Source organism: Moschus berezovskii, chromosome X (genome assembly GCF_049115385.1).
Source record: "Moschus berezovskii isolate FMDL1 chromosome X, NW_MosBer_1.0, whole genome shotgun sequence".
In the NCBI taxonomy this organism is placed as follows: Eukaryota; Metazoa; Chordata; class Mammalia; order Artiodactyla; family Moschidae; genus Moschus; species Moschus berezovskii.
Window position 1 is genome coordinate 142,171,211 of NC_142488.1, and position 13,431 is coordinate 142,184,641.

A 13,431-nucleotide genomic window follows, 5' to 3' on the forward strand; every position below is an offset into this window, starting at 1 on the left:
AAGTGAGGGCCCGGGCCAGTTGGGGGAACCAGTGCATAGCGTCTTTGGGCTTCTGTTCTCTATGATGACATGGAGATTCATCTGTTTTCCTTAGAAAATTTTCAAGCTTTGATTGTTTTCACAAAAGGCTAAATAAACGTCAGTGTCTTAGCTTGGTGAATGATGCTGATCACAATGTGTTTGTGCTTACCCAGTTCAAGAACAAGAGTTTTGATGTTTTGTAAAGATTGGAAACTCTTCCATTTTGTTTTGTGACCCTGAGAGGGATACAATCGAATTGGAATTAGAACTGTTTTGGAAATGTGAGCTTACTTAGCAGTAGTATTGATGGGGGAAGAATTAGGTGATAAAAGTAATTGTAGTGAATTCATCCTTCTGTGCTTCTTGTGTGTTATTCTCAAAAGTTAAATTATCTTTATTTGGATTTGCCTGGGTTATTTAAGGAAGTAGCAGACAATTAATCTGAGGCCCCTGCTCACTGGCTCATATATTCCGAAGACCTTTATGGAGTATCTGCTCCAGGAAAGGCTGTGTTAGCAGTGGGGACACTAGGAGAAGCAGGACACCCCCACACCTAGAGCAAAGGTCTAGGAGTCACACAAGGAAGGTGGAGAGACATCCCCTAGTAGCACTGAACAAGGCAACACGGGGCAGGGTGGTGGGGCTCCAGGAGGAGCACTCGAGTGTCAATGCCTAAGCCAAGGTGGTTTGCGGCTTTGGGAAGCTGGGTTCCTTCTGTGGGAGGTGATCATCATGAGGCTGGATGGTGGCAGCCCTCAGACTTGCAGACAGTGTGTCTTTGGGGTGATGGCAAAGTCTGAAAGGGATCGTTGCTGTGAGGTGTCCTTTTGCATCTTGGATAAAGCCCGCAGAGCTCTCTTTCTGGGGCAGGAAGTAAGGGGTCCTAACTCTTGTTGCATTGCTGTTGATCACAGGGGCAAAGATGTTTTCTACCCCATATCTGCTAGGAATCCTGCAGAACTTTGAGCGCACTCCCTTGAAGTGGTGCCCAAGAAATGCATGGAACTACCTTTTCTTTCCTGGCCCCGGGGGATCCAGAACCCAAGGTGTTAATTAGCTTACAATTATCTTGATTGTAATTGGCCATTGTACTCAAGGACTTGACCTTCGTTGGGGCTGCAATGAAGGCAAGTAATGTTTTGGATGGAAGACCAGCTGGGGCAAAGGCAAAGAGTGGTTCTTGCTTCTATTTCCTGGAGCAGCTTGGGTCCTGTTGGAACACTCCTCCACCCCCAAATTTAACAGTTATATGGAAATGGGGCTTGCCCGGTAGCTCAAATGATGAAGATTGTGCTTGCATTGTGGGAGACCTGGGTTCGATTCCTGGGTCAGGAAGATCACCTAAAGAAGGGCATGGCAACCCACTCCAGTATTCTTGCCTGGAGAATTCCATGGACGGAGGAGATTGACAGGCAAAGAGTCAGACACGACTGAGCTACTAACATGGTCCCCTATGGTCTAAGCAGCAAAGTTTCTTAGTTTTATTTATGAAACATCCTGTTTGGCTGATTAGCTATTCCACATCCTATTGAGGTGCATATTCTCTGACAAGCCCTGGACTGCAAAGCAGCTAATCCCTTCCCACAGTGGAGAGTGGAGGACAGTCTGGGGGCAACATTGTGACAGATTCCTGCCCCAACATCACAGAGGCAATGGCCGCCAGGCCCTGGTAGCTGCATCCTGTCCCTCAGGCGCATCCTGCAGCCCAACGCATGGGTTCCTCAAACCGGCTGGCTTCACAGGAGAACTTAGGCCACGGGGCTTGGGATCTTCACAGGACCACGTGCAAGTGAGGGCTGGGGTGGGCTCAGAGCCCTGGTCTCAATTCCTCTGGAGCCCCAACCCTTTTCACACAACCCAGGCCGCAGTCCAACCTTCTGACTTCTCACACCATTCTCTTCTCAGTGCTACACGATGCCTCTGAAGTGACAAGAAGCAGGCCCACGGAAGGAAGGGGACAAGGAGAATCAGAAGCACTGTGGGGCTGCTCTGTGTTTGCTGAGAACTGACTCTGCTGGGGGCCGACATCTCTGTCCAGTCCCAGCGCCTCCCTCGTGAGGGCGGTGCCCTGTCCCTGCTGCTGCCGTGGGGCCTCCTGCCCAACTGAACCTGCCAGGCTGGCCAGCTCCTCACCTAGCAGGAGGGAGGGATGGTCTGACCTTATGGCCCCAGTGCCCACTGGGATAAGGCCCCTGTAGAAGCCTCCCCTGATACGCGAGGGAAGGCAACACAACCCCTGAGGCTCCAGGTCTCCCCAGCCGCAGCGAGGGAGGGGAGCAGCTGGAGGGCCTCTGGACTGGGGACAACGCAGGGGCAGGAAAGCGAGGCTGAGAAAGGCAGGCCTTGGACACCATGAGGGCTCGTGTGTGCACAATACAAGTGTCCTGAGCCAGAGCTGACAAAGACTCCTCAGTGCCACGCAAACCCACTGCCAAAGCCCACATGGTGCCTGGAGGAAGGGGACCACGAAAGGCAGCTCCCTCAGGACCCAGGGGGTGAGGAGGGGCCCAGAGTAGGGTGGGGGTGGGGGCAGGAAAGGCCACAATAGCCAGGCTGCCCACAGATAGCACGGTCTTTGGTCCCCTTCGGAGGAGCACCAGGGGCCCCCACTGAAGATCACAGCCTCCATGGTCATATCCCAGTCAGATGAATCAACCTGAAGGAATGCTTTATCAACCTGTTTAGGAGCACAAAGCCCAGGGAGCAAGCCCAAGTCAAGGCCTGTGAGCTCCATTCCAGCTGCCAGTCCTCAGGCTGAAGGGCCTCTGGGAGAGCCTCTTCCACACCCTCTTAGCTCTCCCCTTTCAGACACCAGGCTGTGGCCCTCACACAGGGCAAATGACCCTGCTGAGTGGCAGAACTAGGTGGATAGTGCCCTAGGGCACTGTATGTGTGTACTCAACACACGTACCTTTCCAAGGTGCCGGTCTGTCCCCTACATGATTTTGAAGAACAGTGGCCCAAAAAGGTCAGAGAACATGCACCTCCAAGCCCACGGCCCCATCATCCATATGCAGTGAAGACCAGTGACGCACTCAGGTTTCGTCCAGTCCCACACCCAGACTCTCATGCATTTTCAAATACAGGTAGATGGGGGCTCCCTTTGGTCACATCTAGCTCAAGGAGCCTGGTAGGCTGCAGTCCATGGGGTCGCTAGGAGCCGGACACGACCGAGCGACTTCACTTTCACTTTTCACTTTCATGCGTTAGAGAAGGAAATGGCAACCCACTCCAGTGTTCTTGCCTGGAGAATCCCAGGAACGGCGGAGCCTGGTGGGCTTCCGTCTATGGGGTCGCACAGAGTCGGATACAACTGAAGCGACTTAGCAGCAGCAGCTCAATAAGTCAGACATGTCCCTGCGAGTGAGTGTGTGTAAAGGAGGCCCCTTGGAAAACGCCTAACCTGTGAGCCAACAAAATCATTTGATGTTCCTGCCGTCTGGGTAAGGGAGAACAGGTCCACGATGGTGGTGGGGACAGGGGAAGGGGCGGAGAAGATCAGAGCTGGCCTCGTAGAGGACCAGTGAAGTGATTGTTTTCAACAGAACAGGCTGTATCTTGAGCCCCCAACCAAGTCCTTGAAATGGCAGGTAACCACAGATACCCAAGTTGGACATGGGAGTCCAGGACCGGGGGTAGCAGAAGCCCAACCACCCCACCGTCAAAAGCAAACAGGGCTTTCGAGGCAGCCTCCAGGGAAGGGGACAGGGAAAGCACACACACAGATGTTCCCAAAGTGAGAACTCTAGGGTCACGAGAGTGGTCTTTACGGGAATAAATGGAAACTGAAGACAACAGCCTGTGATCTGCAGTGGGATGCCCTCTGGGGGTGGGCAGAGCTCAGGAGGCTGCAAGTTCAGCTGAGCGCTTGGCTGTGCCCTACCGCACGGCATCCTAGGGAGTCTGTGTCTCAGGTGCTTGGGGAACAGTCAAGTGGAACGTGAGGTCACTCCCACCATGCTCGAGCACAGCCCTACACTGGGGAAAGCTCGACCTGGGCGGCGATGGGGGCAGGAAACAGGACTCTTGACTTTCGGGCCATCTGAGTGGGACCTACCAACTGGCAGCACCAGTCAGAAGAGACCAAAGCCAGAAGAGGGACAAGGCCTTGGGATGGGGGTGGGGGGAACCACCAACTCAAGCTAGGCCAACCAGTCTGCTATGGACCTCATCTTCTGGGAGGGACAGTCGCCAGGGGCCCATCTGACCCCTGGGGTCTCTCTCGGTGATAGCCGAGCCAGGACTCACCAGGGCCTGGTCCTTTAGCAGAAGGCAGCCACAGGCCTGCCCGTTGGTAGGGTAGGGGTGGAGCCAGGGGCATGTTTGTCAAACTATCCAGGGCCTGGCTCCCTGAAACAAGGCACATGGCAGCAGATGGGAGCCTTTGCAGACAACCTGAAACATACTTTTCTGTACTTTCAGACAAGAGACAAGCTGGGGATCCCATCTCTGTCCCCAGACACCCTCCCCCACACTGGGCCAGGGCTGCCTCTCCACATCACCTCTGTGACATCATGAAACAAGGAAGGAAGTGGATCACTTACTTTGCTGCCTGGCCCACGACCCAAATTCTACAATCTACAGACAATATTTATTGGGCACTACCACCCTGCTCTGAGGCCCTTCTGCCCTGACAATTCACTGCTTGGGTAGAGAATGCTCCTGAACTAGACTGGCTCCATGGCTAGTCAGAGTTCCAATGAGGCACGTGCAGCCCCGTTCACCCCATCCACTGATGGAAAGCCCACAGCAGGGTACCCCCCTGATGTCACCCAGATCCAAATGTGGATTCAGAGGAGGCTTTGGAGAAGCGGTAGGACCAACCTGAGAGCCCAGATCTGGGCCCCCAAGACAACCCGCCCCACAGGGCCCGAACCCAGCAATAGCCAATGAGGAAGAGAACAATGCCGTCCTTGGGCTGTCCTTCCCCAGGAAGCTCTGGATGATCGTGGAGGATGCGGCCTTCAGCTCTGTGCACTGAAACGAGGGAGATACGGTGGTCACTGAGGCAGATCTCTTCCAGACAGAGGTCCTCCAGCGCAGAGGGACAGAAAGGCTCTTCAAGACAGCATCAAAAGTTTCATCCGCGAACTGAACCTGCATGGGTTCAGTAAAATCCACCATTCGGGTTGCTCTGCGGGAAAGAAGAGGATGATGGTAATGTACAAAGCCCTTCTGGGGAGACTGGACTAGAAAAGCCGAGTGCTGGATGTATTTCAATTTCCAGGAGAACTTTTTTCTCATGAGAGGGTGGTTAAGGAAAGAGGAGAAAGCAGGCCTTGTTGTGTTCCACGAATCCCCTTAGACAGGATCCACCGGGGTGACTCCAGACCCCAAGGGGCCATTTGATTTCAGGGAGTCCCCATAGCACCTGCCAGGAGTGAGAAGACCTTGTTTCCATAGTTAGGCAAGGTCAGGACAGCGGTGGGAAGGAGGGCGATGAGGAAAAGCTATTGCCCCCCATGATGGCTAAAGTGATTCATTTCCTTTCAGATCTATCACTACTCCAAGTTTCAGAGAGACAAGCCTCGCCTCCTGCAGAACATCTAGAGGAACTGCGACCCCAGAAGAACTGCTCAGCCCGCCACCGGCACAACAGCGACCCCAAAGAGAAAGAAGCAAGCAGTGGTGACCAGATGCTGTCCTCTATTCCATCACTAGTGCACCGAGGAGGCTGACAAGCAGGTCCAGAAGGGAACCTCAACTGTTCACAGAACCTCCAGCCAGCGCTCATTTGTGTTCTGTGGCCTTTGGTTTATGGGCAGTGCAGCCGGGCGGCCCAGGTCAAGCCATCTCCCCAGCGAAGAGGCAGCCCCAGTGGAGAGGGTACATCCAGCAATGCCATGTCTGTACCCCTGGCTACTGCTGGAAGGGACAGCCCAGGGGAACTGCCCAAGAGCTCCCCCAGGTACCCAGATTATGGTTCGGTGATGACTTTGTACAACACCTGTGATTCCATCGTGAGGGGAGCCATTTCAGTTGTGGCCCCAAACGAGGCCCCCGAGGCAGAGGAGGAGCAGGAGGAGTCCTCAGATTACAGGTGTGCCCTCTGTGAGGAGTTCAAGGACAAGCTCAATCCCTGAGCTGCCAGGTCCCCAGGGACATTCAAAAGCACTCTTTTGTAACCAAAAATCTATTTTTGGCTCTAATAAAGTACACCAAAACTCCACGGGAGTAAATAAAGAATCAAATGAGAACTGCGAGTCTGTGTTCTCTCTGTCTGTCCATGCTATTCACACGGCACTGGGTGAGCCAGATGAGGGTGGAAGCCCACACCCCAGGCAGGCCTCAGTCTAGTCCCCATGGTCCCTTTTTATCTGAAGCAGCAGCATTTCACACATTCTGCCAAGACTGTGGCTCCTGAGCCATGCACTGAGGCCATCCCAGGACAGGCGGGTCCCTGGGCCTTGCCTGCCGCATAGCAGAAGACGCAGTCCGGCTCCTGACCATGGGGGTGTCACCTTCCATGAGTCATGCACCCTGAAGCAGAATGAGCTCCTCCTGGGTCCCCCAATGATGCCACAAGTTTCTGATCAGCAGCTGAGCATCACCAGCTCCCAATCCAGGGGCTTCCCCAAGAGCCTCACTGGAAAGCAGGGTCACCCCAACCGCCAAGGGCCTTGCAAACACATGACCCCAAACCTGAAGACAAATACAAGGTTTCCACAAGGTGAACACCAGTTGGTGTTGCTCTGCCCTCACAGCTTTACTTAGAATCCAGGCACCGCGCCCAACACACAGTACTTGTCCAGACATCAGGCCAATGTGCTCAAGCATCCTCTAAGCCTGGTGACATGGAAGGGGGTGGTCACAGATGGCTGGCTCTTTCCATCTGCCTCCATTCTATCCACTAACAGGAGGGTGGCAATCCAGAGGACCCGTCCATCACAGGCAGTCTGCAGGGAAGTCAGGAAGGAGGGTGGGACAGGTGGAGAGAGGCACGTGGTGAGTTCCAAGACAAAGGGCCCTGAAACCCTGGGAGCACTGAGGAGGGAGGGTGGGTGCCCTGGCTTCGCAGCCCAGTGGCCAGGCTCTGGTCCTTTCTCAGCACAGACAGGCAGAGTCCTGGGCTTGGCTTTCCCCCCAGCCCCCACCCCATCCCTCATCTCCAGGCCCCATCACTGCCGACTCTGCAGATCCCCCATGTTACCCCAGGCCTGCTGAGCACAGATCTGTTCTAACCAACCTGGCGTCGGCCCTGGGGCTGCCCTTGACGGCCCTGCCAGGTGTCTTCCCCATGAGTTTGGGAGCCACCTTCCTCCCAGCCCTTCACACACCACTGTCTCCACTGTCAACAGATGCCCCGGCTCCTGCCCAGGGCCTACAGAAAGAATGAAGGAGAGCAGGAACTACTGGGTTGGGTGTTCTCCCTATCCTCACCAGGGGCTGGGACGACACCATGCAGGGATCATAGAAATCAAACCTCAAATATCCCACTAGGTTATTATCACACCTTTCCATGGCTGAGGAGGCACCGAGGAGGCGCCAAGGGAGACAGAGATGGCCCATGACTGCAGGGGACCTGACCACAGGCACCTCCATCCTTACTTCTATCCCTGTACCTGGAGAGGTGTCCCTGTTTACTGGAGTGGGGGAGAGGCAGAGAAGCAGAGCCACGGGCCTGAACCTCAGCAGGGTCTCAGCACCTTGGAAAGCCTCCATTTCCACATGGCTGTGAAGACGGGGACAAGGTCACAGAGGCACCCAGCCCAGGGCCTCCCTGGCTTGTCCTTCCCCGAGCACAGCAGAGCCACAGTTCTCACAGCCCTCATAAGAGCCAACGTCAGCCAACATCTCAACCCCGGCTTCTGGCCTCCTGAACCAACACGGTTCGTAGTCTGAGTCACCCAGCCCATGTGGCCCTGACGCGACTGCCAGCAAATGAAGCCAGAGAGTCAGCCCTGTTCAGACATCCCTCCGCAGGGGCAAGCGGGGAGCGGGGGGATGACTTCTACACCTCCAGCACCTCAGGCACACTCCCCCACCGCTGCACAACTTCATGCGTCTGTTTACACCTCCCAGGTTCGGGGGTCCCACAAGTTACTGACTTGTCCCTCCTGATGGAAGGGAAGGGAAAACTCATTCTGCCAATACAGTCACTCAAAGCGACCACACACTCACTGACTGAAGAGCCATGCAAGAGGAGGCCCGGGGAGCAGGGCACACACCCAAGGTGCTGACAGAAATCAGCAAACAGCCCTCCACAAAGGTTCCCCCATGTCCATTCCCCATCACCCCACAGGCAAGGGTGCCATGTCCTCACGCACTGGCTGGCCCCAAGCATCATCATCCCGCTGAATCTCTGTCCACCTGCTGGGTGACAAAGGGTCACCCTCTTCACTGGGTCCAGCTTGGTTACCAGGGAGCCTGGCTGGCCCCTGGGGTGTGGCCATTGCTATGTCTTTTACTGGGGTATATGACTGGATCCCAGGCTTGCCCAGTTTCTGCCACTCAGTGTCTCAGCCAACCCAACCCCTTCCTCCTGGGCACCACTGAATCTCAACTGTGTGGGTGGGATGCCTGAGCAGGAAGGGGCTGCAAGCACTCCTACCTCTGGAAGCAGAAGGTGCCTGCTTGGTGGCCAGCGGAGAAAACACTCTTCTGCCTGCTTATCTGGGCGTCTTCACCTGCACGAGGACCAGAGGAACAGGAAGAAAATCACCTGTGACAAGACAGCAATGTTGGACAACAAGCCACCAGTTTTCTTCTCAGCAGGGGCCTTAGAGCACGGGGACCCAAGAGGGCCCAAGGATGTGAAACACACGTGCAGGTTTCTTCAGGGTGGGTTCTGCTCATCACAGCAGCTGGCCTGTCCTCACGTGGCTGGGACAGTTGACCCCACGATGCCTCAGCATGCATTCCCCAGGAATGATGGTGATTCCTGGAGATCCCACAAGGAACAAGCAAAAACGACTCCTCCCCTCACACTGCCACTCTGGAAGGATCTGGGGGCCACCACAGTCAGTGGGCTGCCCTCCATGGACTTGTGGCTGGGCCCCACAAGGAGGGGAACCACGGACAAGCAACTGAGTCCTGCAGGGGCAGGGCCTGCCTGGTGGGGGCGTCTTGCAGGGATCAGGTGGGGCTCGCGTGAGGTCACAGTCTGGGGGCGGAGCTGGAGGCTGGAAGGAACACGTGGAAGGAAAGTGGGCGGGGACTGTGACCATGGAGGGGCCCAGATGTGCGGCTTGGCCGTCTGGCAGGCGCTCCTTGTCCCAGAGCCTGGAAACCCCCGCCCGGAGATACGGTCAGCGCACGAGGCAGGTCCCGCCTTCCTGCAAGCAGAGCTAGTCCCAGGCGCTTTGGGATGGCCGGGCTGCGGCCACTAGGCAGGACAGTAGTCCGCCACCGGGACCGCTGTCAGGTGACTGCACTCGTTGGCCTTAGTCGCGTCGCGCCCACAAACACTGAAGCCCCTGATTTCCGGTGTGTAGGGCTTCCGTACTCACGTAGGCACGCAGTTACGTAGACACGCACGTACGAACAAAGGCGCTTTCCCTCGCCGGCCTTGTCCCCTAGGAGACGAAATAGGATCCGCCACGCTCTGAGGCGCCTGGAAGGTCAGGCCGGGGGAGCCTCGAGACCGGCGGCCTGGAGCGGGACCCGGGGGAGGACCAGGAAGTGAGCTGCCTGGCGGAAGAGAGGGGAGGAGGTGGGAGGAGCAGGGCGAGGAGTCTGGGGCTGAAGTGTGGGAAACAGCTGGGTGAGGGGGAGCTTCTGGAGAAGGAGGCAGGGCTGGGGCGGGGCGGGGCGGGGCCGGGCAGGGCTAGGGCGGGGTGGAGCCACCGGGGCGGGGCGGGGCGGGGCTGACAGGGATGGAGCTGTGGGCCTGGGAAACCCATGGCGACTGGGCTTGTCCAGCTCCATGGCGGAGCCCAGACCGTGCCCTTTTGAGTCCGTGCCATAGGCGTCCAGTCCGAGAGATTCGGCGAGAGTCAAAGTGGTGGCGACCGCATCCGAGCTTCAGCGTGGAACCCGGGGGCCAGGGAAGCGGGGAGAGGCGGGGCCTCTGGGCAGAACTCTGCATCTCTGGGCTGAAAACCCAGGCCGGCTCCCCTCCAAGCCACCCTGGGGCTGCTGGCCGAGTGCTGAGCAACAGTCTTTATCTGGGGTTTTTTTGCAGATGAGAAGGAAAATCCTCACTGTGTTTCCTGCTGCCCCTGGGACCTGAGATGTCCCAGAGAAAGGCAGCTTCACCTTCAAAACTGTTTCCTGTCCTCTTCCTCTCGTCTGGGGGCTCAGCCCACCCAGGGCAGCCACCTGACTCTGCTCCTGACTGCTGCCCTCCCTGCTGTGTCCTTGCCTCCCAAGTGCCTGATCAGAGTAAATGCTCCTCTTCCTGTCCCCAGCACTACTGTCTGAGCTCAGACTGCATGGCCTGGGGCTGGTGCTGTCAGCCTAGGCCCCCCCACCAGCCTGAACCCCTGCTGTCTCTCCTCCTCCCACCGGTGTTTCACATACCATGGTTCTGTGTCACACCGCACGCACATCTGTCCTCATCAATCCCGGATGGAAAGCACAGCCGAGCCCTCTTCTGTTTCAGCCCCAACGTGTCCATGGTGCCCTGGGGGGGCTTCCGGTGGTCTAGGTCTCCTTCACCATCACACAGCACTCTGGGTGGCTGTGCTGGCCGTGCGCTTTGCACAGAGCTCATCCGGGACCCAACACTTTCTCATGCAGTTCTGCCCCTGGACCACTAGCTCCTCTTGTCCTGAGCACCTACTGTCCTCCTTCCAGGCAGGACCGTAACATCCCTTTATCCGTCCACCCAAGTGTCAGGTGCTCTCATCTGGGAGTTCTGGGGGCACCCTGCATCTTCCTGCAGCCCGCCTTTGCCTCCCTCTTCCTTCCAGGCTGTGGCTGCTGTGCACAAGTCTGGACCCCCCACGCCCCGAGGTTAGCCGAGTCCCAGAAAGGCAGGGTCAGTGTCTCACTGGTTCCCGTTACCTGGGCACCCACACGACTGCTGCTGTGGGAATGCTGAGTTGGAGCAGTGCTTTCTCTTCCAGCGTGCAGCCTGTTCTCTCCTTGCAGAAGCCTCCCAGCCACAAGTTGAGGGGCAGAGGCTGCCTCCTGGATTTGAGGCCTCAGCACTGCCGGGACCCAAGCAGTCACCAGACCCAACTCCCTCATGCTGGCGCCCTGCTCCTCACCCCAAGAGTGGTTACCAGCTGCCTCCAGAACCAGCTGGTAGTGGTTTCAGATCATGAGGGAGGGTCCTGTGAACGGTGGGTGGGCCGCTGCTGTTCCTCCCAAATCCTGGTTTTGAATGAGACCTTGCCCAGTGAACTGGAGCTCTATGATGTGTGGCTGCTGATGGGGGCAGCTGTGAGGACCTGCTCCATGGCGTTTCTCCGCACCCATCGCTTCCCTGCGGCTGACCCCAGCCCTCCTCACATGCACACATGTGCGGACCAAGCCACGAGGAGTGCTGCCTCCCACCCTACCTGGGTCTCTGAGGCTTGGTGAAGGTTCCACTTTGCTCCTGCTGTGCGTTTGCGGGCAGCACTGACCTGGGGCAGGCTCGACCCAGACTCTCGGTTTCCTTCGTGTCCTCCTTGAACGATGTGGTTTCCTCTCTGAAATGCCTGTTGCCCATCTCTCTGCTGAGCCATGTGTCCTTTCTGTGCTGAGTTGTGGGCACTTCTTTTGGGGTCTGGGCACTCATCCTGCCCTGGAATTTTTGTGTTTCAGATTTGCCCTCTTCTGTTTGCAAGCTAGCAACAGACTCAGTATTCGCCTGGTCTCTCAGAGCCGTAAGTGCCCCAGAGGTCAGCGCATGTCCCTCAGGCCCTCCTACTGGGGGCTGCAGTCCATCCCGAGGCTTGGCATCTGGGGCGAGCCGTCCCTGAGGAGACACTGCCCTGGCATCCAGCACTCTGCCTGTGAGAGAGGGCTCCTTCACGTCTGTGTCAGTCCCTTGGTCCCTGCCTAGCTTCAGTTACAGGCCTTGGATTCCCACAGGACAAGCCCAGGAGCAGCTGTGTAGCTCTGGGACATCAACCAGTCTTCCCCTCTGTCCCCAGGGCAGCTCCTGTTGGCTCTGCCCCTCTCCATACGGCCCAGATTGAGGGGCCAGCCTGAGAACCGAACGCATTTCTGATTTCATCTCAGTTTTACTGCAGTTCCTTGAGAGGACACAGGTGTCCACTTTGCTGCCACTTCTCGGGGTGCTGCCTGCCCAGGGGATGGTGCACCGCCCAGGGGGACCTCGGGAGCTTCTGTGAGCCTCTGGTGCTGCCCCGCTCACATTCACATCACAGGCCTTTTTATCGCATCTGACCTGGGAGCGGGAGATGCTGGTTTGCGTGTCTCCATCACTCCTGAACTCTGGGGTCTACGTGCTCTTCACTGTCCTCCATCTGGGCAGGTTGGCCATGACCCGGGCGCCAGGCCCCCCAGCACTGGAAGGCGCTTCTGGACAGCAGGCTGTGGCCCACTGAACGGGTCCAGCTGTTTAGTTTGCGAGATTGAGGAGCAGGGAGGGTGGTCTGGAGTGCACATTGCCAACCCGTACCCATGGTGAGAGGACTTCAGTGAGTGGACGCTCGTGCGCTGGGCGGGAGCCCCATCTGTCTACCCTTTGAGTACTTGCGTGCCCACCATGGCGACTTGGCCAAGCACAGAGAGGGTGTGAGGAGTCAGGAGCAGAGGACGCCCGTGAGGCAACCCCAGAGGTGAGAAGGTTCTCCAGTTCATGAGTGGGGCGAGTATCCCCCTCTTTTTCTGTGCATTTCTCTTTTACTCACTGGAGTTTAAGCAGGGTTTCTGTTCAGTTACCATCTTTCACTCATATCACATGTTCGCCCTGGTCTCACTAAGCTCTGCACCTGGCTCTGGGGGATACTGCACTCCAGGCTCTCCCATCTCAAGACTGACTGATGATTCCTCCGGACTGGCCCTGTGTCCCTTGGACCCCTTCTGCTCAGAAAGCCCAGCCCAGGGGGTCCTCCCGAAGTGACTGCAGAGTCAGCGTTAACCGGGTCTGTCACATCAGTGTCAAGTTGACCCTGTGTCTGGCAGCATCCACCCCTCTGAAGGTCCCACCTCCCTATGTAGAGTCACTGACCAAGAGCCTGAGGTCCCTTTGGGAGGGGCTGGGGTCTTTCCCTTGTTTGTTTGCTGTGGTGCTGCAGCGTCCTTCCCCCGGGGGCCCACCCCATCCCTGTTCCTCAGTTCCAGATCTCAGAATTGGCTTGGGGGCCGAACCTGGACGAGGGATCTTGACCTGTTTACTGGGGCGGCTGCTCTTGGCCTCAGTGTTGTTTGGGACTGTACCTTGATCCGTTGCCCACCCATCGAGCCCCAAGGAGGCCATGTTGTACTGATCACCTGCCCCGCTCTGTGGATCTGGCCTCCTGGGCAGCGGCAACCCTTGTCATGGCCCCTGGCTCCTGACCACTCACTACA

The 13,431-nt window shown here is 57.1% G+C and overlaps 1 long non-coding RNA gene and 1 pseudogene across 1 annotated transcript; one reads left to right on the plus strand and one right to left on the minus strand.

Moving 5' to 3' along the window:
• Positions 1-1,478: 1,478 nt before the first annotated feature.
• LOC129564631 (uncharacterized) lies at positions 1,479-9,744 on the minus strand. Its single transcript, XR_008687534.2, has 3 exons — positions 9,471-9,744; positions 8,573-8,648; positions 1,479-5,155 (listed from the first exon to the last, which is right to left on the minus strand). It is a non-coding gene; the product is annotated as an uncharacterized LOC129564631 (long non-coding RNA).
• On the plus strand, positions 5,173-6,104 carry LOC148773519 (heat shock transcription factor, X-linked member 3-like; annotated as a pseudogene).
• Positions 9,745-13,431: the final 3,687 nt, after the last annotated feature.